The 22,040-nt window shown below is 32.1% G+C and overlaps 1 pseudogene; it reads left to right on the top strand.

The window, feature by feature from the left end:
• The window catches only part of LOC137836710 (putative disease resistance RPP13-like protein 1), a 104,756-nt pseudogene that overhangs the window by 9,125 nt on the left and 73,591 nt on the right, over window positions 1-22,040 (top strand).

The following is a 22,040-nucleotide window of genomic DNA, read 5'->3' as shown; positions in this document are numbered from 1 at the left end:
GCCAGGGCTGAAAGGAAGGTTCGTTTGTGTGTGAAACTCTTTGAATTTTTTCGTGGGTGAATACTCATCCGTTTGACCCAAAATTTGTCACGTTTTGTTCCAAATTCAATGGTGATTATTACGTAGAATTTCAAAAAAAACCTATTTAAGGGGAATTTTTCAGAAATTTTGTACAAACTAAGGGCTATCCTCTACCAAAACTTGTGAAATTTCGCCCAACTTTGTGCAATTATATATTGGTTCCGTATTGCGCTTAAAAAAACTTCACACAAGTACTTTCATATGTTGTTTGCACCCAGGTAAGGAGGCACGTCCATAAACAAATCACAAAAGGAAGATACGGGGAAGAAAAGCCAGGACGTTTTGTTTTCGAAAAACTAGTTTTGTTCACTCTCGGTCGGGGACTTACTACGCCTTACTCCTTGAGTATTTTGGTCTGAAAATTTTACCAGACTTTTGTCACTGTGACTATTGAGTTTTGGCTGAGACTTGAGCTCGAGATTCGTCCCACAAGATTGGCAATAAACTTTTTTTTCATCACTGCCAGGGCTGAAAGGAAGGTTCGTTTGTGTGTGAAACTGTTTGATTTTTTTCGTGAGTGAATACTCATCCATTTGACCCGAAATTTGTCGCGTTTTGTCCCAATTTCAGTGGAGATTGTTATGTGGAATTTCAGGAAAAAACTATTTCGGGAGAATTTTTCAGAAGTTTTGTGCAAACTAAAGGCTATCCTCTACCAAAACTTGTGAAATTTCGCCCAACTTTTTGCAATTTTATTCTGGGTCCGTATTGCGCTGAAAAAATTCTTACAAGTATTTTCATATGTTGTTTGCACCCAGGTAAGGAGGAACGTCCTTAAACAAATCACAAAACGAAGATACGGGGAAGAAAAGCCAGGACGTTTTGTTTTCGGAAAACTAGTTTTGTTCACTCTCAGTCTGGGACTTACTACGCCTTATTCCTTGGGTATTTTGGTCTGAAATTTTTACCAGACGTTTTTCACTGTGTCTATTGTGTTTTTGCTGAGACTTGAGCTCGAGATTCGTCCCACAAGATTGGTAATAAACTTTTTATTCATCAATGCCAGGGCTGAAAGGAAGGTTCGTTTGTGTGTGAAACTCTTTGAATTTTTTCGTGGGTGAATACTCATCCGTTTGACCCAAAATTTGTCACGTTTTGTTCCAAATTCAATGGTGATTATTACGTAGAATTTCAAAAAAAACCTATTTAGGGGGAATTTTTCAGAAATTTTGTACAAACTAAGGGCTATCCTCTACCAAAACTTGTGAAATTTCGCCCAACTTTGTGCAATTATATATTGGTTCCGTATTGCGCTTAAAAAAACTTCACACAAGTACTTTCATATGTTGTTTGCACCCAGGTAAGGAGGCACGTCCATAAACAAATCACAAAAGGAAGATACGGGGAAGAAAAGCCAGGACGTTTTGTTTTCGAAAAACCAGTTTTGTTCACTCTCGGTCGGGGACTTACTACGCCTTACTCCTTGAGTATTTTGGTCTGAAAATTTTACCAGACTTTTGTCACTGTGTCTATTGAGTTTTGGCTGAGACTTGAGCTCGAGATTCGTCCCACAAGATTGGCAATAAACTTTTTTTTCATCACTGCCAGGGCTGAAAGGAAGGTTCGTTTGTGTGTGAAACTGTTTGATTTTTTTCGTGAGTGAATACTCATCCATTTGACCCGAAATTTGTCGCGTTTTGTCCCAATTTCAGTGGTGATTATTACGTGGAATTTCAGGTAAAAACTATTTCGGCATAATTTTTCAGAAATTTTGTGCAAACAAAAGACTATCCTCTACCAAAACTTGTGAAATTTCGCCCAACTTTCTGCAACTTTATTCTGGGTCCGTATGATGCTGAAAAAATTCACACAAGTACTTTCATATATTTTTTGCACTCAGGTAAGGAGGCACGTCCATAAACAAATCACAAAAGGTGATGAGAATAAAAAATACATGAAGATGACCAAGGATGCTATACTTGAAGGGTCATCTCAACAAGCAATTACAGAGGCCATCAATAGGAGGAATGGTCAAGGACCACAATATTTGAAGTTCTTCCTATTAGTCTTCTTAAAAAGATGAGGCCCAAGCCCAACATGAAGGCCCAAGCTCAAGTCATAACTCAAAGAACTACTAGGAGCAAGGGCACAAGCATTAAATAAATGAGCATCATTTGGTGACTCTTCTTGTAATTACTCTTGTATAGTTGTAGGAGGTGTGGATATTAAAATAGGAGTGGGAATGTACAAAATAAAGTCACATTGTCCATGTGACTTAGGGGGATGGTGTAGGAGTAGTTTAAGAGGTGCCAAAATAGAAAAAAGGTCACACCTTCCATGTGACTCAAGTTTGGCTCCAAATTTGAATTAGATTTAGAGGGAAATTTGAATTTGATTAGCTTTTTATTTCAACACCTCTAAGGCTATAAATAGAGGTGCTTGCTCTTGTAAAATTCAGATTTGAAAATAGAGTAAAGTTACTATGCTCAATTTGTGAGTGATTGTGAGACTAGTTCTCCTCTTCCTTGTCTTATCTCGTGATGCATTGGGAGCATTCAAGTGGCGGCAAATCTGCACTTATCTTGGAACATTCATCATCCAAGTGGCGTGTCCATTTCCCAAACCAAGCTTCAACCACATAAGTTTCATCTTCCTTCATCTTGTTTCTTCAATTTCAATAGATAGATTCATTTCTTCTTTCAATTCTTTCCAGTTTTTGCAATTACACATTTCAATTGTTTTTCTATTTGTGTTCTTATTTTGTTCTTGCTTTCCTTTCAATTTCGCCAAGTGTTTGTGATAATGACGTGGCACTCATTGTTTGAATGAGTTTGGCTTCTCTTTTGGATGGCATTATCCTCCATTGAGATGACCTTAAGCCTCCTTATATGTTGTGTATCTTGTTTAGTGTCAATCCAGCTCATATCATGTGGTATCTAGAGTTATGGTTGTGCTGAAATTTTTTTTTGAGTTGTTGGATACTTCGATTCTGTTTTTGTGTTAGTAATTCTGTTTTTGCTTTATTTTGAGTCTTTCTTGCTATTTTTAATTGGTGAAATTCATTGTGTTTGAGTCATTTTGATTTTAGAATCCATATTTATTTTGTCTAGTCATGTTTTTCCTACAATGTCATCAATTCCTTGTAGTCCTTTTATTGCTAATTTTGATTGATTACTTTTATTTGAGTACAGTTTTGTGAATCTGTTTTTAAAATGTCAACCTACCTGAGATGTCAAGTTGCATAATAATGTCTAACATGAAAGCTTTTACAATAAATATATATATATATATAATATAATTTATATTTGATATTTTAATGTATGTATATATATAATTAGTGTCCTGCGTTAATATATTTTTTCAGAATATAATTTTATTTTTTAATTTTATTTTCATATTTACAATTTATAACCTTTCGGTAATTTCTACATGTCCAGATTGTTATCCAACCACCACATATAATAGTAAGCGTGTGTTAACCAAATATCGTTGTTCCATCCTTCAAAAAAATATCGAGACATTTATTTTAACTCAAAATTAGTTACATAATATGAACAGGTACCATTAGTTTAATTATTTATTACTTAATCTTTTATAATTAAAAAAATCTTATTGTATATGGGGATAAAAAAAAAAAATATAATCTTTATTATTGCATTCAAGACTCTAACCCTAATATTATGTAAAGGCTAGAGACGTGAATTATTGATATTGGATAGTAATATATTTTTATGATTTTGGATTGTATTTTCCTATTTAGATTTTATGTTTCAAAAGGAATATGTTGGATTGACTTTTGAGATAATTATTTAGATTTTATTTGAATGTTATTTCTAATTATTATTTAGTGTTTTTTATATGATATTTAGAATTACCATTTATTGATATTATTATTATTATTATTATTATTATTATTATTATTATTATTATTATTATTATTATTATTATTATTATTATTATTATTATACATATACATATATATTATAGTCAATATATGCATATTGATTTTAGTTTTCATATTAGAAAATAATAAGAGAAAGAAAAAAAACTAAACTAAAACGTTACCATTTTTAAAAAATGAAGTTAACCCATCAATTTGTAATGGAGTAGGCTGGGTAAGACGAAATTACCCTCTAGGGTTTTAAAATTAAAAATAGATTTTGGTTTTCCTTCTCCTCCATTGAAGTTCCATTGGATTCCAGGTTCTCATTTTTTCTTTCGTCTTGGTTGAGTTTTGTGGACCACTATATTTGGTTGGTTTTTAGCACTTGTGTGTGATGAATAAGACTGCTTCTTCCTCAACTTCAATACTTTCTACCTCCATACTAAATATGAAAATACCATTTTATTCTTTTTCTTTATATTTATAAAATCCTTAAGTTTTTTTTGGATTTGAAATACCTATAAATTATATAATCCAAAAGCTAATCACGCAATTGAAAAAAAAAAAAGACTTCTGAATTATATAATCTGAAAGCTAATCTCATATCTAAAAAAGACTCTCAAATTAATGTAAATTGAAAGTTAATAACACATCTGAAAAAAAATACTTCCGGATTATATAATTCAAAAGTTAATCTCATGTATAGAAAAGACTTCTGGATTATATAATACGGAAGCTAATCACAAAGACTTTCAAATTACATAATCCATAAGTCAATTACGAATTTAGAAAAACACTTCTTGGATTATGTAATCCAGAACATTAAAAAATTATATTTTAGGAATATAAATATTTAAGAGGGTGGCCCAAGAAAGTATGGAAGTGCATGAAGAAGATTCACTGTGTTTTCGAATGGTTTTTGGAATCCATTTTAGACGCATTCCATCATTGTAGAAAGGTAAGATCAATTTATTTTAACTTTCGAATTTAAGATTCTGGAAAATATAATCTAGGAATACATTCTAGACTCCTAAATCAAGAAATTAAAAATCATGCTCCTAATCCTATTCCAGAATTCAAATTCTGGTAATACATTGTAGAATCCAAAATTTGGAAGTAAAAAAACTGAAATGGGTGCCAAAAACCACCAAAGACAACCACCAAACACAAGTGCAAATAATGAAAATCACAGCCACCAGAAGAGTGCACACGACTGGAGAAGAAGGAAAGCCAAAACCTATTTTGAATTTTAAAACCATGGAGGGTAATCTCGTATTTTCCTTACAGTAATTGGGTGCAGGTCCCAATTCGTATGATGCAAGAAGCTATAGCCTTTTTTTACACACACTTGATAGGACAATACCCAACCCCTTTTGGACTGTTTCTTCCTGCACCCCATACCTTCTTGTGCCACCCCATACTAAATATGAAAATACTTTTTTATCCTTTTGTGTCACCCATACATAATCCAGAAGATGTGTTTGGATCCTGAAATGTTCTTTAGATTTATAAAATTAATAAATCTTTTTTTAATTTGAGATAAACTTACGGATTATGCAATCCATAAGCTTACGCATTTGAAAAAAGACTTCCAAATTACGTAATCCATAAGCTAATCAAGCATCTGAAAAAAAAAAAAAAAAGTTTTCGGATTACATAATTCAGAAACTAATCTCATGTATAGAAAAGACTTCTAAATTATATAATCCAGCAACTAATTACAAAAGACTTTTGATTACATAATCCGAAAACTAATTAAAAAAATAGTTGTTAGTGATGAGATCACAATTAGCGGAAACAGTATGATAAGAAAATTATTATTTTTATTTAATTAATATATTAAAATTATAAATACTCAAAAAACACCTAAAATATATTCAAAGTGATCGATATTTATGTGTATATTTTTTTTCCACAAGTTAAGTTAGAATTAGGAAAATTCAACAGTTAGACATTAAATAGGTTTGTCATATCAGAAAATTCAACAATTATTGATTGATTTGGGGCATCAACCTTGTTTAGATGCAGATTTTGTACACTATGGATTTATGAACTCACAAGTACAACTCATCAAAACCGTTGAATAAAAGTCAATCTGCTTAAGTTTGAACCATCCACTACTAATCCAACTATCACTCTTTCTTATTGGTGGCTAGATCAGGGAATTCATGAAGTTTGAACCATTCAGTACTAATTAATCCAACTATCACTCTTTCCTATTCGTGGCTGCATCAGGGAACTAAACTGAGAATATATATTATGAATTCATGGGAAGCATTAGCAAGGGATTTGAAAAATAAAACACACCTTGTGAGGTTAAAGTTAAAATGAAATAAGAACCACATCCCTGATGATCCAAGGAAACAAAAGGAACTACTTGAGATTCTCCAGCCCTCCAAACACTTGGAGGTTTGTCAATCAAGAACTACACCAAGTTGGATATTTGATAATTCGTTATCAAATCTGGTGTTCTTAAGGTTAGAGGACTGTAAATATGGTCTATGTTTGCCTCCCTTGGTCTTTTGTCATCTCTGAAGACTCTCAAAATTAGACGGCTTGATAGAATAGTGAGCATTGTTACTGAATTTTATGGAACCAACTCTTCATTTACGTTCTTGGAAAGGTTGGAATTCTACAACATGAAGGAATGAATGAAAGGGAAGAATGGGAATGTAAAACTACTTCTTTTCCACGTCTTCAACATCTTTCTGTGGATCAATGTCCCAAGCTGAAAGGTCTGTCAGAGCAACTTCTTCATTTAAAGAAATTATTTATTTGTCACTGTGATAAGCTCATCATGAGCATTATGGATACATCGTCGCTTCAACTCTTTGAAATTGTTTCATGCCCACTTGTGAATGTTCCCATGACCCATTACAATTTCCTTGAACAATTGACTATTGATGCTAGCTGCAACTCTCTTACAATCTTCCGGCTAGATTTCTTTCCAAAGATCCGTTTAATTCATCTGAGAAGGTGCCAAAATCTGAGAAGAATTTCACAGGAGCACACTCATAATCATCTCAAAGAATTGGCAATTAATGATTGCCCTCAATTTGAATCATTTCCGGGTGAAGGATTAACTTGGGAATGTTCATTGCTGAAACAGAGTTGTCAGAATCCAGAAGGCGAAGACTGGGGGAAAGATTGATCACTTTCAGAAACTGAGTGTTAGGTAATAAGATGAGGCACAAGTTCAGAAATAGATGTGGAGAAAATCCCATTTGTCTTTCTCTTCTACAGGTGCTAATTAATTTTCCACACAATATCTCTGTACCTTTTCAATTACAATTTTCTTAAGTTGCAAATATTTCACTCTGTAGTAGGCATTTACTAAACCTTCAGAAGTAATGGTAACCTGTTATGCATGTGTTTCAAAGTCTGTTTGTACCATTGGACGATGAAATACGGAGAAAACAAGTAAAAGGGTTTGAAATTGTGACTCTCCATGAGAGAAGGAAATTGAAGCATTGAAGCAGTGAGCATTGCAAATACCTTTTACTTCTGACATTACCTGACTGTTATTTTGTGTAATTGTTGAACTGTAAAAGGTATACACTTGTTTTCTAGTTAAACTTCATGTTGTCCACCAACCTAGCCTAGGTATTTGTCAGACTATACCTTCAACAAATGTTTGGAGACATTAGCTACAATTTATTTTTTCTTTGATAACAACTTTAACTTGAAATTCTTCTAAAATAAGGCACATGTATTTCTTAATGGAAGAAGCTTTAGATATTTTACCTGTGGCAGCATAGAACAAAACCAATTTATCCTTGTCAACGTGAACTGAACTATTATTGATTACTTCAGCAAACTAGTTATGTACTAAAAAATTGAATTGAACTGTTATAGACTTCTAAACTTCATTTTTCTAAATAAACTGTTTTGCTGAACTTCTTCATGGGTCTATTTGCTTTTCAAGGAAGAAAATAGAGCGCACTTTTCTGCAATGCACACCACTGTTTCAATTAATTATGCCACTTTCAGTTTTGGAAACAAACAATCAAAGTAAGAAAATTGAAAAAAAGTGATGAATATAGAAAGACAAATAGACTAAATATTATGCAAGATGTACCAAATAATATGTCAGGCACTGATAATCCAGCATGCAATAATTATAAACCAAGACAAATGAACTTTTCCCAGAGCACTCATTATGCCATCAACCCTCTAGCAGAAACAAAAACTAGATGAAATTAAAGGTAAAAGATCTCAAACCAGATATGAAATGTGAATGAAAGAAATTCAACAGTTCAGACGTGATTGTTTGAAATTCAGCACAGTCAATATTAAAGAAATAAGACCCTTTCCTTCTTCATACATTGTTTCCTAAATATATATATAAATATAAAAGCAAAATTATGTATGATATGTTAATATCAACATGTTTGCTCTATAATTTGTTAATACTGAAGCTAACTTTTGTTACAACCTGGAGGAGGTGCCCTCAAATTTTCATAAACTCACAAAGTTGCCTTGAATTTACAATAACAAGTGACAAAGATGCCAATGCATTTGGGAAAATTGAAGAATCTTAAAGTACTAAGTACATAGATATGACCCAAGTTAAAAGGTTTTTCAAAGCAACTTCTTCGTTTAAAGGAAATATATATTTGTGATAACATGGAAGCATGGTGCTTACCAGAGGGTATAACTAGATCCATTTCAACTCCTGAAATCTTTAATTTTTTTAAAAATATCTCTTGCATAAATATAAAAATATATTCCTTTATTATTTATATTTAAGACATTCAGATTGAGAAATTGTTAATATTTGATATTTTGTTATATTTTACTCTATATATAGAGTATATGAATAAATAAATCAAACTCCTCGATATCATATATCTTTTAAATTTGCATGAATATAATATAATTGTTGCATAGAAGATATTATTTGAAGTCAGAGATTATCCAAGCAATTAAAATTTTGGTTTCGAAATACTCTCAGATTTCATTTGTTTCATCTTATTATCATTATTATCAGACATTCATTCATGGATTACAGTTGTCAACACTTTTCTTATCAGAAACAGTCAACAATTATTCCTTCACTGGGGCCCACAACCCTCTTCCCATATCAGGATTTCATACTTTCATTCATCACAACCAAATGTGTTATACTTAAACTGATGATATTTGTTAAAGGAGGATGGCTCAGCTACGTTTTTCATGATTCAATTACTTTTATTTTATTCTTATTTTCGTGCAAAATTATTTCAATTGTTCTCTTGAAATTAAATTCCAACCAAATGTGTTTCCTAATTTTAGAATACTACGAAAATCGTGAAGGTGGTCTGGCATTTGGCATCCATTCGGAACGAGTATTCTGTAGTTGGAAGTTATGGCGGCATCATCTTCATTTATCTAGCTTTCTTTGTATATTTGTTTTCATTTCCACATTTTTTCCTTCTATCTTCTTATTTCATGCTGCTACAGTTTCTGACAAAAAAAAATGAACTTAAACCTAATAATAGATCACTGAAACTGGGGAGAAAATGACCCCAAAAATAAAATTCAGTTGTTAACTATGGAAAATGACCCCATAAAAAGAAAAGGTTCAATTATGGATTTTTTTAATTTATTGGATGATAGAAATTATAGTTATAGGGAAACTTTCCTTTCTGCAAAATCATATGTAGAGGGAAAGACTCTCAAAAAGTGTCCTTCTTAAATCTGGTTTAAGGATGAAAGATTGAGGGGAAGAATTAAAGCCTTTCATGTTTGGAAGAATATTGGCTGAAAAAGGAGAACAGTAAAGGTCATAAGATTCAATATCTTGAAAAAGAGAAGCAAAATAAATGTAAACTAAATTTACTAACTACAAGAAAATCAGCTTTACCATAGGAGTCGTCTAACTCAATTAGTTGAGTAGTGTGGTGTGTTTTTTTTATCAGCAAGAAAAAATAAATAAATATGAATCATTTCAGGGGTGGTCCAACCCTTATATATCTTGCACCGAAAGTCCATAACAATCAAAACAAACAACATAGTTGAGTAGTGTGTGAGTTGTTGAAAACCTCCTAGTACCTATATTCAGTTCCAATGAATAAAAGAATCATCTTTAACTCTTAATAAGAGAAAATTATACTTGAAATTTTGTAAATGATTTGATTCATGTAGTGCCAATGAGTGGTATATATTTCGAGTTTGTATTCTTTGTCTTTATTTCTGATAAACTCTGTCAACAGGTTTGAACCTGTTTGATATATTTGGTCCATGCAGAGAGAGTGATTTAAGAAGCTTTGAAAAAGTCTTTACATAGCATATTATAATTTTGACGCATTTTCATTTGTTTTAAATGTGTGTTTAATTTAGTGTTCATTGGGTTAATTTTTGACCAGCTTCTCATGTGTTAGAGTTCAGCAGTTCCCGCAAAAGAATGTCAGTGATAGTGAGGAATGAGGAAAATCAATTATTGCTCCTATGCAAGGGTGCAGACAGGTTTCAATTAATATCTCATGCTTTTTGAATGATGGAGTTGTTATTAGCATGTAGTAACGTCAAATTGTGTATTTCCCTGCATATATTCAGTGTAATGTTTGAAAGGCTCTCATAGCATGGAAGACAGTTTGAGTTTGAAACCAGAGATCATATCAAAAGGTACGCCAAGACTGGTTTAAGAACCCTTGTGAACTTGATGAAGAAGAATATTATTTGAAGTCAGAGATTATCCAACCAATTAAAATTTTGGTTTCGAAATACTCTCAGATTTCATTTGTTTCATCTTATTATCAGACATCCATTCATGGATTACAGTTGTCAACACTTTTCTTATCAGAAACAGTCAACAATTATTCCTTCACTGGGGCCCACAACCCTCTTCCCATATCAGGCATTTGGCATCCATTGAGAACAGAGTATTCTGTAGTTGGAAGTTATGGCTATCTAAGTATATTTGTTTTCATAGCCACATTTTTCCTTCTATCTTCTTATTCTTGCTACTACAGTTTCTGACAAAAAAATTGAACTTAAACTAAATAATAGATCACTAAAACTAAATGATCCCAAGAATGAAGTTATGGGTTTTGAGTGAGGAAAGATGAATGGAAACTGTAGTGGACATAAGGGACATGTGTTGTGTTTAAGATTCTATAGCTTAGCAGGCATGTGTTTAATTACAATAAACTGATGAGCCTTAGAATGTGATGAACCAAATGTTTCCCTGTGTCCAACATTTTCCATCATTTTCCATGTGATGGTAGAGAGGTTCTGAAAGTAGGAATTAGAATATACATTAATGGCAGAGACATGTGCTTTATCATTCATCAACTACATCACTCACTCACCAACTCAATTCAAGCTGTATGTAGCTACTCCAACCCCATTGCAGAATCTCCTTTAATCAATATTTCTATACAATTCCCGAGCAAACTCCAACATTAATTCTTATAACATTGTAGATTGGAAAGTGGATTGTTGAACCAAACTGTTTAACTTTTCAAAATTTATTTCCTTCGGATTGGATTAGATGGATGGTCCTTGGTGATGATTATTGTAGTGTTGTTTTAAAACCTCATTAAGTATCCATTCTCAAAAAAATCTGATTCTTCCAATAAAAAACCATGTGTCTCCTGTTTTATTTCACATCCTTTTAATCTCTCTTCCCATTAAAAAATAACAGTTAATTATATTTTACTACTTTATTACCTCTCCTCTACAATCTGGAGATCCTCCTGCAACAGAAAAACTCTTGCTCTGCACTAAAAGTTTAAAGACTCTGAACAGCAACAACAAAGTTACAGAAGTGTAAAGTTTCTTGTTGACCAAGTATTGTCTTGTATAGTTGGAGATAAAAACTGATTATTGGGAGGCAACACCTCTCTACAAAATATACTTTTACAAGAAGAGGAGATCTATCATACGGAAGAGTTTCATTAATTTTTTAATCATACACTTTATATATAGTATAACTTTCTTACATATAAACCAAATACAAAATTTCTATCATGAGATTCAAATAGTAACATTATTTTCATTTTAAAAGCAACATTTTATATCTAACTGATAAGAAAATTATTATTTTTATTTAAATAATATATTAAAATTAGAAATACTCAAAAAAATCCTAAAATTTATTCAAGTGATCAATATTTAGGTGTATATTTTTTCTACAAGTTGAAGCTAGAGTTAGAATACTTGATTTCGTGGAAAACAAAAAATCAAAGTACTATTTTGCGCTCTTCGTCCGAAACCGAATATCGAGCTCTTGTTACTACTGCATAGTAAAATCCAATGGCTCATTTTTCTTCTACAAGATCTTCATATCAATATTCAACAAAATGTCCATTTGTTCTGCGACAATCAAGTTGTCGGACACATTGTTTCAAATTTATTTTTCTCAAACATATGAAACATATTGAAATAGATTGTCACGTCGTTAGAGAAAAACTACAATGTGAATTATTTCATCTTCTCCCTTTCAAGAGTTCTGAGAAATATGCTGACATTTTCACCAAGGTCCTTGATCAATCCATATTCGGTAAATGGTTTCCAAGCTCGGGTTGAAAAATTATCAACCTCCAGCTTGAGGAAGGCTATTGGGCTTCATTATTTTTGTGGTTAATTTTCTATTGGGCTTGGTTTTGTTTTTCCTAATGGGCCTTCTTACTTAGGTTCCTTTCTTTTACAAATAGCAATCTGTTGTTTTCTGTCCAGAAAATGAATAACAAAGTAAGAAATTGTTCATCTTTTCTCTGTTCTTGCTCTTTTCGTTTGTTCCTCTTTGGTGCGTGCTCAATGTCTTCCATTATCCCTGTATGAGCATTTTGGTCTTCTGCTATCTTATGTGCACCATGGAAACTCAATACTCCACATGATATTCGTCAACATAGTAACTTCTTCTTTAAATTTGAATACATATGTCAAATACAAAATATTTTATGGCCAAATTAATACCTAATTACTACCAACCTGAAAACATAATACTAAATCGGTATTAAGTCCCACTGTAGAGTTAGTCAATGAAACAATATTAGAAAAAAAAAAGATTGTGTCAATTTTTAAATGAAAGTAAAACCAATTTGAGATCTTTCAAAACAATAAAATAAAATTATGTCGAGACTATGAATCTTGACGGAGAAACTAATCTGAAATTAAAGCATGCTTTGGAGGTGACAACTCATCTTCATGATGAAAAATCTCTCCAAAAGTTCAGGGCTGATGTTGATGGTGGATCCTCTGATTTCTTGGGCCAGAGTAATTAGGCAAGTGAGACTCTGCATCCAATTAAGGGCTTTAGTTTTAGTGAATGGGCAATGGGTTAATGAACCATGTTCAGACTTCATACAGAAATTCTTTCGAGTTTTAGCTATTTGTCACACAGCTATTCCAGATGAAGATAATGAATCTGGAGAAATTTCCTATGAAGCCGAATCACCAGATGAAGCAGCTTTTGTCATAGCTGCAAGGGAGCTTGGTTTTGAGTTTTTTGCAAGGACACAATCAAGCATATCATTGCACGAATTGCATTATGAAAGTGGAAAAAAGGTTGACAGGTTGGATAACTCCTTTTACCATGTTCCCTTTTCTAATATGTTCCCCACAATGTTGGTGGCCAAATTTGTCATCTCAGATGAGATCATATAACTTCTATTTAATAGAGTAGTTCAGCTTCTGTTGTCAACAAAGTTTTATCTGGCTTCTCACTAAAACAAAATTATAATAGGATTTTCAAAGCTTTGGTTTGCCCTTCCTTTTACATCTTCATATATCTATTCAACTAGTTTCATTGTATATAAGACCCATAAAAGAAAAAAGTTCGATTATGGAATTTTGGATGGTATAAATTATAGTTATAGGGAAATTTTCCTTTCTGCAAAATCATATGTAAAGGGAAAGACTCTCAGAAAGTGTCTGGGCTCTTAAATCTGGTTTTAGGATGAAAGATTGAGGAGAAGAATTAAAGCCTTTCATGTTTGGAAGAATATTGGCTGAAAAAGGAGAATAGTAAAGGTCGTAAGATTCAATATCTTGAAAAAGAGAAGCAAAATAAGTGTAAACAATATTTACTAACTACAAGAAAATCATCTTTACCACAGGGGCCGTCTAACTCAATTAGTTTAGTGTGTGTGAGTTGTTGAAAACCTCCTAGTACCTATATTCAGTTCCAATGAATAAAAGAATCATTATTAAGTCTTAATAAGAGAAAATTCTACTTGAAATTTAATAAATGTTTTGGTTCATGTGGTGCCAATGAGTGGTATATATTTATAGTTTGTATTCTTTGTCTTTATTTCTGATAAACTCTATCAATAGGTCTGAACCTGTTTGATATATTTGGTCGATGCAGAGAGAGTGATTTAAGAAGCTTTGAACAAGTCTTTACATAGCATATTATAATTTTGACACATTTTCATTATTTTAAAATTTGAGTTTAATTTACTATTCATTGGGTTAAATTTTGACTAGCAGAGTGTATCAGCTTCTACATGTGTTAGAGTTCAGCAGTTCCCGCAAAAGAACGTCAGTGATAGTGAGTGATAGTGAGGAATGAGGAAAATGAATTATTGCTCCTATGCAAGGGTGCAGACAGGTTTCAATTAATATCCCATGCTTTTTGAATGATGGAGTTGTTAGTAGCATGTAGTAACGTCAAATTGTGTATTTCCCTGCATATATTCAGTGTAATGTTTGAAAGGCTCTCACAGCATGGAAGACAGTTTGAGGTTGAAACCAGAGATCATATAAAAAGACAGTTTATGGGTCACATACCGTGAACTTGATGAAGAAGAATATAACTTATGGGACAAGGAGTTTTCAATGGTCAAAAACTTCTGTAACAGAAGACCGAGATGCACTGGTGGATGCAGCTGCTCACAAGATGGAAAGAGATTTGATATTTCTTGGTGTTACTGCAGTTGAGGATAGACTGCAAAAAGGGGCAAGTGTAAACTTTTAAATCTTCCTACTCCTAATTATGTAAGTCTTTGCATTTATTATTTTTAGAATTTGGGTTAAGGGCCGAACTCAATCTCAGAAAATCAAATTGTAAAGTGATATTTGTCTAAGTTTTATTTAAGTCATATTTCTAATCGATGTGAAATCAGAGTGAACTAGGGGTCACTTGAATGAAGACAACTTTACAACAACGGCTTGATAAAGGTTGATAAAGGAACGTCTTCTGGGTTTGGCTTGATAATCGATGGAAAGTCCTTGGATTATTCTCTTAACAAGAATTTGGAAAAGTCCTTCTTTGAGCTTGCCATTAATTGTGCTTCTGTCATATGTTGCCGATCTTCACCCAAACAAAAAGCTCGTGTGAGTACTATGGGTGTGAAATTTGAATTCCTGTCATATAAATAATATTATTTCCTTGAGTAGTTGTGTATAATCATAGCTTGGGTTGTTAAAATATTATAACCATGTCAGCCAAAAAAATATGCAGGTTACAAGGTTGGTAAAATTGGGAACTGGGAAGACAACATTATGTATTGGTGATGGGGCAAATGATGTTGGCATGCTTCAGGAGGCTGATATTGGAGTTGGCATTAGTGGTGCTGAAGGGATGCAGGTCTAAAGATACATTTGATTATTCTTATCAGGGCTTCTCTTTTACCTGTCCTTAAGAAAGTTTATATTCTCCGAAACCATAATAAATGAAGAGTTTCTAATATAACTTAGGGAGTGTTAAAGAGCTTCTTTAGGGACTTTATTTGAGCTTATGATAATAATTGATGATTCTTAATAGAGTTGTTAGAAAGTGACTATGCCAATCAATAAGGAAAGAAATCCAGAACTTTAATTTCTGCAGAGGCAAAGGGATTAAAACCTTCACTTCTAAGCTTTATATAAAAGTAACTGTATTGCCAATCAAAAAAAAAAAAAAAGTTTAAAACAATACCACAATTGCAAGGAGAACAAATAAAAAGTAACCATCATTAAATAACTAGTAATAGGTATATAAAAACATTTGATTTAGTAACAAAACAACTACTCCACACTAGCAGTCCTAAACACATCATTAAGATTTCTGAATGTACATGCCAACTTTTGTATGATAAGCTAATGTTTGAATGACTGTTTCTGATATTTGTAAATAAATGTTGTCTACAGGCTATCATGGCAACTGATTTTGCAATAGCTCAATTCCGGTTTCTGGAGCGTTTGTTGTTGGTACATGGCCATTGGTCTTTCGAAAGTGGGTTTGTACCAATGGACCATGATATTATACAGAGAGAATAAGTAGAAGGGATTGAAATTGGGTTATGGCCTTTCTTTTACATGTTCTAAGATAAAGAGGTTTTGATTTTCAAACTGGTGTATAGTAAATATATATTGGAAGAAAGAAAGTTTAGTATTTTGGTTTGATGAGATTGGACCTTGCTTGTGTTGATTTTATAATTAAGATGAAAAGAAGTCTAAGAAGTATGAATAAAAAACTCAACAATATAATGAACACTTAAATAAGAGTGACAAACAAAAAGCTAATGTACATAAACATGCATTAATCCAAATAGAATCCAGTTGCTAATTTTCTCCACTTTAACCATCTGCAAAGATGGAACTAATTAGATAGCTGACACACTTAAAACAGAGAATAAGAATTTCTACAAAGAAATGACATTGTTGCAACTACAAGAAAGCATGTTATTCAAAAGGACTTAAAAGTTGATGATGCTTAAAGAGATAATTGTTTTCTGTCTTCACTGTAGTATAACTGCAGGGTCTGATGCTATAAAATTCTATAACTTGTCATATATAAATCAAAATGTCATGAAAATCATGAATACCACTTATTTAAATGGATTGCTTAACAATCTCAGGAAGTGAGATGCAATTCAATTAGCTAGCTTAATCTTGATCTACTGAACAAGTACATTAAAACAAGAGCAGCACATTTATACTTAAACTCATGATATTTATTAAAGGAGGATGGACGTTTTTCTTGAATCAATTACTTTTATTTTACTCTTATTTTGGTGCAAAATTATTTCGATTGTTCTGTTGAAATTAAATTCCAACCAAATGTGTTTCCTATTTTTAGAACACTACGAAAATCGTGAAGGTGGTCTGGCATTTGGCATCCATTCCGAACAGAGTATCTAGCTATCTAAGTATATTTGTTTTCATAGCCACATTTTCCCTTTTTTTTTTATCAGCAATATCCCTTCTTTCTTCTTATTTAATGTACTACAGTTTCTGACAAAACAATGAACTTAAACTTAATAATAGATCACTGGAACTAAATGATCCTCAAAATTAAGTTATGGGTTTTGAGTGGAGGAAAGATGAATGGAAACTGCAGTGGACATAAGGGATCTAAGGAACTTGTAATTGGAATTTAAAAGTATTTTTAAACCACTTTTTACTTTATTAAAAAGCTCTTGTGATATTCCATCAATATTTTTAAACATTAAAACCATTAAAGAAGTCTTATGGTGTTCAATCAAGACTCAGTTTTACAGAAAAAATAGAAGTAGAAATAGCTTGAATATTGTTCAGAATATGAGTTCTTTGGTGACAACCAAACTGCTATGCATAATGAACCTAAACTGAGAAAATTTCAGTAATATTTTTAAAACAGTGTCTAATATGTAAGGCCATGCATTCATCCATTTTAGTGTTCACCCACACAATGTTGTCATGGTCCAATTTTAGTTTCCTTAATATTCTGATCGAGACTGAAATTCATATTTTCAACTTTTTCCTGCTGAGACTGATCTCATAGTTTTCTGTTTGTATTCTAAGAGTACTAAGATTCATTATCTTGAAAAAAGAGAAGCAAATAAATGTAACACTACTGCCTATTAGAAAAACAACTTTATACTCAATTGGTTCAGTAGTGTGAGTTATTGAAAACCTTGTGTTCAATTCCTACCATTAGAAAAAAAAATCATATTTAGCCCTCAATAAGATAAAACACAACTTGAGATATTTTATAAATTATTTGATTCATACACTGCTAGTTAGTTCATTTAATGCATGAGTTCAACTAAATAATATAAATACCTGGGATTAGAAATATCTTAATTTTAATTACTATTTTAAAGCATCTTTTATACGATACTTTTGGCAATATGATGGTATTCTTTCTCAGATAATTAACAAATATTCCAACATTGAAATTCAGCCTTTTGTTTTATAGATAAAGAGTGTGTTTGGTTCTGGTGACATGCCTTCAGCTTATGGACTTAGTTGTGAAAATTCCCATGATCCATTACGACTTCCTTCAAGAAATAGTGATCGATGGTTGTGACTTGAATATTCAGAAAGTGGATGTGGACACTAAAAATTGTGAAGTGCATGAAGTTCTAGCATGTGGCGTTTGTTCTCTAAAGATTACTCTGTTGTTGGAAGGTATTGTTCCATCCATCACCATCCTGTAGCTTGGTATTCCACAAAATTGATTTTTCTTGTCCACACTCATCCATCTTTCTTCTTGATCCATGCTTGGTGCGTTAAATTAATAAAGTTTCTGAGAAAGAAAACAAACTTAATAGAATGCAGTTATTCACACCAGTTCAGTTTTCATGTTCTTGATTATTTTTGAATGAAAATACAGGTTCATGATATATTGAAAAGGGAAGCTAGGGGTATTGACTGGAGACAAGATGAAAGGAAATCACTGAGAACATTGGGTACATTAAGAATGGCTTCTTCTGAATTCTGTTTCCAAGGAACTTGTATTGAATATAAACTAGTTTTATTTTCCTTTTCCTTTTACAGCTATGCTTTTGGTTTACTTTTAGATAAGACATTAAACAAATAGTGATCACTCTTCATTCTGAGATATCCTGCCATTGGAAAAACATGGAAGTTATTATTATGTTGGCATGAGTGGTGTAGGAGGAATTCACGTCTAAATATTCACTTGATTATACCTATGTGGTCTATGCTTTTACCTGCCTTTAAAAAGATTAACATTCTCTGAATTCATAACAAATGAAGAAATTGAGGATTTTAATTCTAGCTAAGGAAGTATTTTGAAGAGCTTATTGGAAGTGTATTTGAGCTTATGACTCGTATAATCTCTATTATTTCAATAAACTTCTTGGATAACCTTTTTCCAAAAAACTCCTTTTAGCTTATTCCTTTAAGTTTAATGATCAAATTTAGAGAACAAACTCAAATTGATAATAACTTAAAGTTGTTTTCATGAACACATACTTAAGCTACCTTTTCCACACTCGTGTATTTGTTTCTGTGTAATGGAAAAGGAGTAGGTGGATTATGTTAAATTATAGAGAAATTGAATTATAGATAATCAACCAAGCTGTGAAACCCCTACATATGCAGCATTGAATTTATTATGCAGACACTGTTTAGGACACTGAAAATTGTGAAGTGCAGAAGTTATTGGTAAAGTAATCAGTACAGAATATAACCCTTAGAAGTGGCTGTTGTACTCCATATTTTTCATAACTGTTTCTCTTTTATTTTCTTCTTTTCTTTCTTTTCTTTGAATAAACCTTTCTCTGGAATTAAATTTTAAAGATTCTCAACAGCAACGAGGTCCATAATATGCTTATCCTATCTCCAATCCAATGTTGTTAAAAATATTTTCTTCTTTTGATGAAAGAAACATGTTTGCAACCATTTTACCTTCTTTTGATTAACTTTAACATTAAGGCTTCGGCATTTCCCAGCATGCAGGACTGAAAATTTATTATGCTAATGTATCGATGATGTGTTGACTTATCTTTTGTTAGGTTTCGATTTTAAATTAATGATTTAATTGGAAGATAAGAAGCTTTACTAATCAATCATTCATACTATCTTTTTTTACAGTATCCTTTTCTATATCTGGAGGCTGGAGGGAGTAAAAGAGACCTCTTTAGAGATCTTACTCTTAATTAACCTCATTGGCATTGATGTTTCTCCTCTGCAATCAGTGGATGTGTGTATCATAAACTAATAACTAATTAGGTTGTAATGACTAACTATGTAAAGATAACCTTTGCAACACTTATACCAAATGAAGTCCGTATAAATTTAACCAAATTCAATACTTGCTTACTCTTAACTCATCTGAGTGTGAGTAAATCTCTGTTTTTTTGAATTTGGTTCTCTTGAATGTTTATTCAGAAATGTTATGCTAAATCATGGAGAAATTGAATTATATATAATAAACCATGTTATTATGAAACAACCCCTACACGTTCAAAGATGGCTATTCATAATGTTAATGTGCTATACTCTTATCTTTTTTATCAGCTCTTTCTCTTTTCTTTTCTTAGATATTAGATTAGAACCTTTAATTTCTGCTATGAGGCTTTGATGGGATGCTGGGAAAAGTTCCATATTGCTTGTCTCAAGTCTTAATGTGAAATGCTTTTAAGCTGAAATCTAACATGGTATAAGATTCTATAGCTCATTTGTGTTTAGTTACAACAAACTGAGACAATTTGAGCTTTGAAATTTTCTTAAAACAGGATCCAATGAGCAAGGCCATACATCCATCCAAGTAACAACAACCAGAACCGTTTGCCAATTTGTTTCAGCAAAAAGTTTAAAACCAAGAAAAACCAAGAGTAAACGAATTGTATAGAAAAGGATCCCATATATATAAAAAAAAACAAGTTCAAAGGGACAAGAGTAAACAATTTCAGAATCATGAAAAGGAAGTTGATGATGTTTAAAAACACAATAATTTTCAGAAAAAACAGAGAATCGAGTACATGGAATTGCACAATCTCATTATTCTAGCCACACTGTTATAGATAGCATGACCAAGGCGAGTATGCATAGCTACAACTTCTGAAAATACCCTAAAATCACGAAACTATATAATTAATTACTAAAAACAAAACCTTGTTTGCATATATAGTATTTTAATCACACTATTACACATTGAAAACACCACAACATTATTCAAATAATGTTAAAAGATCACTACTCATCCATCTTCCTAAAATAGCTAACTACTCATTTCATCATTATACCATCCCTGCACTTAATCCATTTCAAATCACAAACTTCCATTCACTCCATTTCCAACTCCTACCATGACAGCAGAACTTGTTGGTGGTGCTCTTCAGTTGAAGATGCACTAGTGATGCTTCAGTGTCCACTAGTGATGCTTCAGTATCACAAACTTCCATTCACTCCATTTCCAACTCCTTCCTTCAGTGTCCACTGGGACGTTTTAGTGATGAATTGTGGTCTATTTCATAATTCTATTAGTCTTGTTTGCATAGTATTTTAAGCACACTATTATACATAGAACAACAAACACCACAACATTATTCAAATAATTGCAAAATTACACTTACCTTATGAAATAAATGTAGAACCAACAATGTACATCAATTCACCATGACTGATAAAGATAACAACGTCATTGTATTCTTCTAAAATCACATCAAAATATCATCCAAATTTAATACGTAACTACAATAATACCAAATCAATGTTAAGTCCCACTCTAAAGTTATTCAATGAAACAATATTAAAATATCTTTTCTGACTAATTTTAAATAAAAGTAAAACTAATTTGAGACCTTTCATAAATAATAAAAGTATAAATAAAGAGATAAAAATTACTATTGAACCAAATTAAAAAAATGATAAATAAAGAGACAAAGAAAGACGATAAACCAAATTAAGTGAATAAAGAAAGGATGGGAATTAGTACATCAACTAACTTTGCATGAATATAATATAATTGTTACATAAAAGATATTATTTCGAGTCAGATATTATCCAACCAATTAAAATTTCGAGTCAGATATCATTTAATATTTCACCTAATGATGAGACATACATTCATGGATTACAGTTGTAAAAAATTATTGCATTGTACGTTCCTCTTCCCGCCGTACTTTCATTCATCACAACCGTTGAATGAATATCCAACAGCTCACATTTTATATCTAACTACTCTTTTCATCACTCTTCCATTCATTCCTGCACTCAATCCATTTCAATCCATTTCCGCATTCGTGAAAGAAAACTTGATGAGAAACTGCTCGCCAATTTGAACATCATGCTGCATTTCATCAATGCTGTCGCTGATGATCCTGAACTACTGCAGTTCAGATATCCATGCGTCAAAGAATGGCTTGTCGATGTCAAAGAGGCTGTCTTTGATGCAGAGGATCTGTTGGGTGAAATAGACTATTTTTTTTTTTGATCAGCAATGAATGAATTAAATTAAGAGGGATACTTTAGGGGTATCCCAACCCGTTTACAA

This window comes from Phaseolus vulgaris, chromosome 4 (genome assembly GCF_000499845.2).
Source record: "Phaseolus vulgaris cultivar G19833 chromosome 4, P. vulgaris v2.0, whole genome shotgun sequence".
In the NCBI taxonomy this organism is placed as follows: Eukaryota; Viridiplantae; Streptophyta; class Magnoliopsida; order Fabales; family Fabaceae; genus Phaseolus; species Phaseolus vulgaris.
Note: the sequence above shows the minus strand (reverse complement) of the source record. Positions and strands in the feature narration are given on the sequence as shown.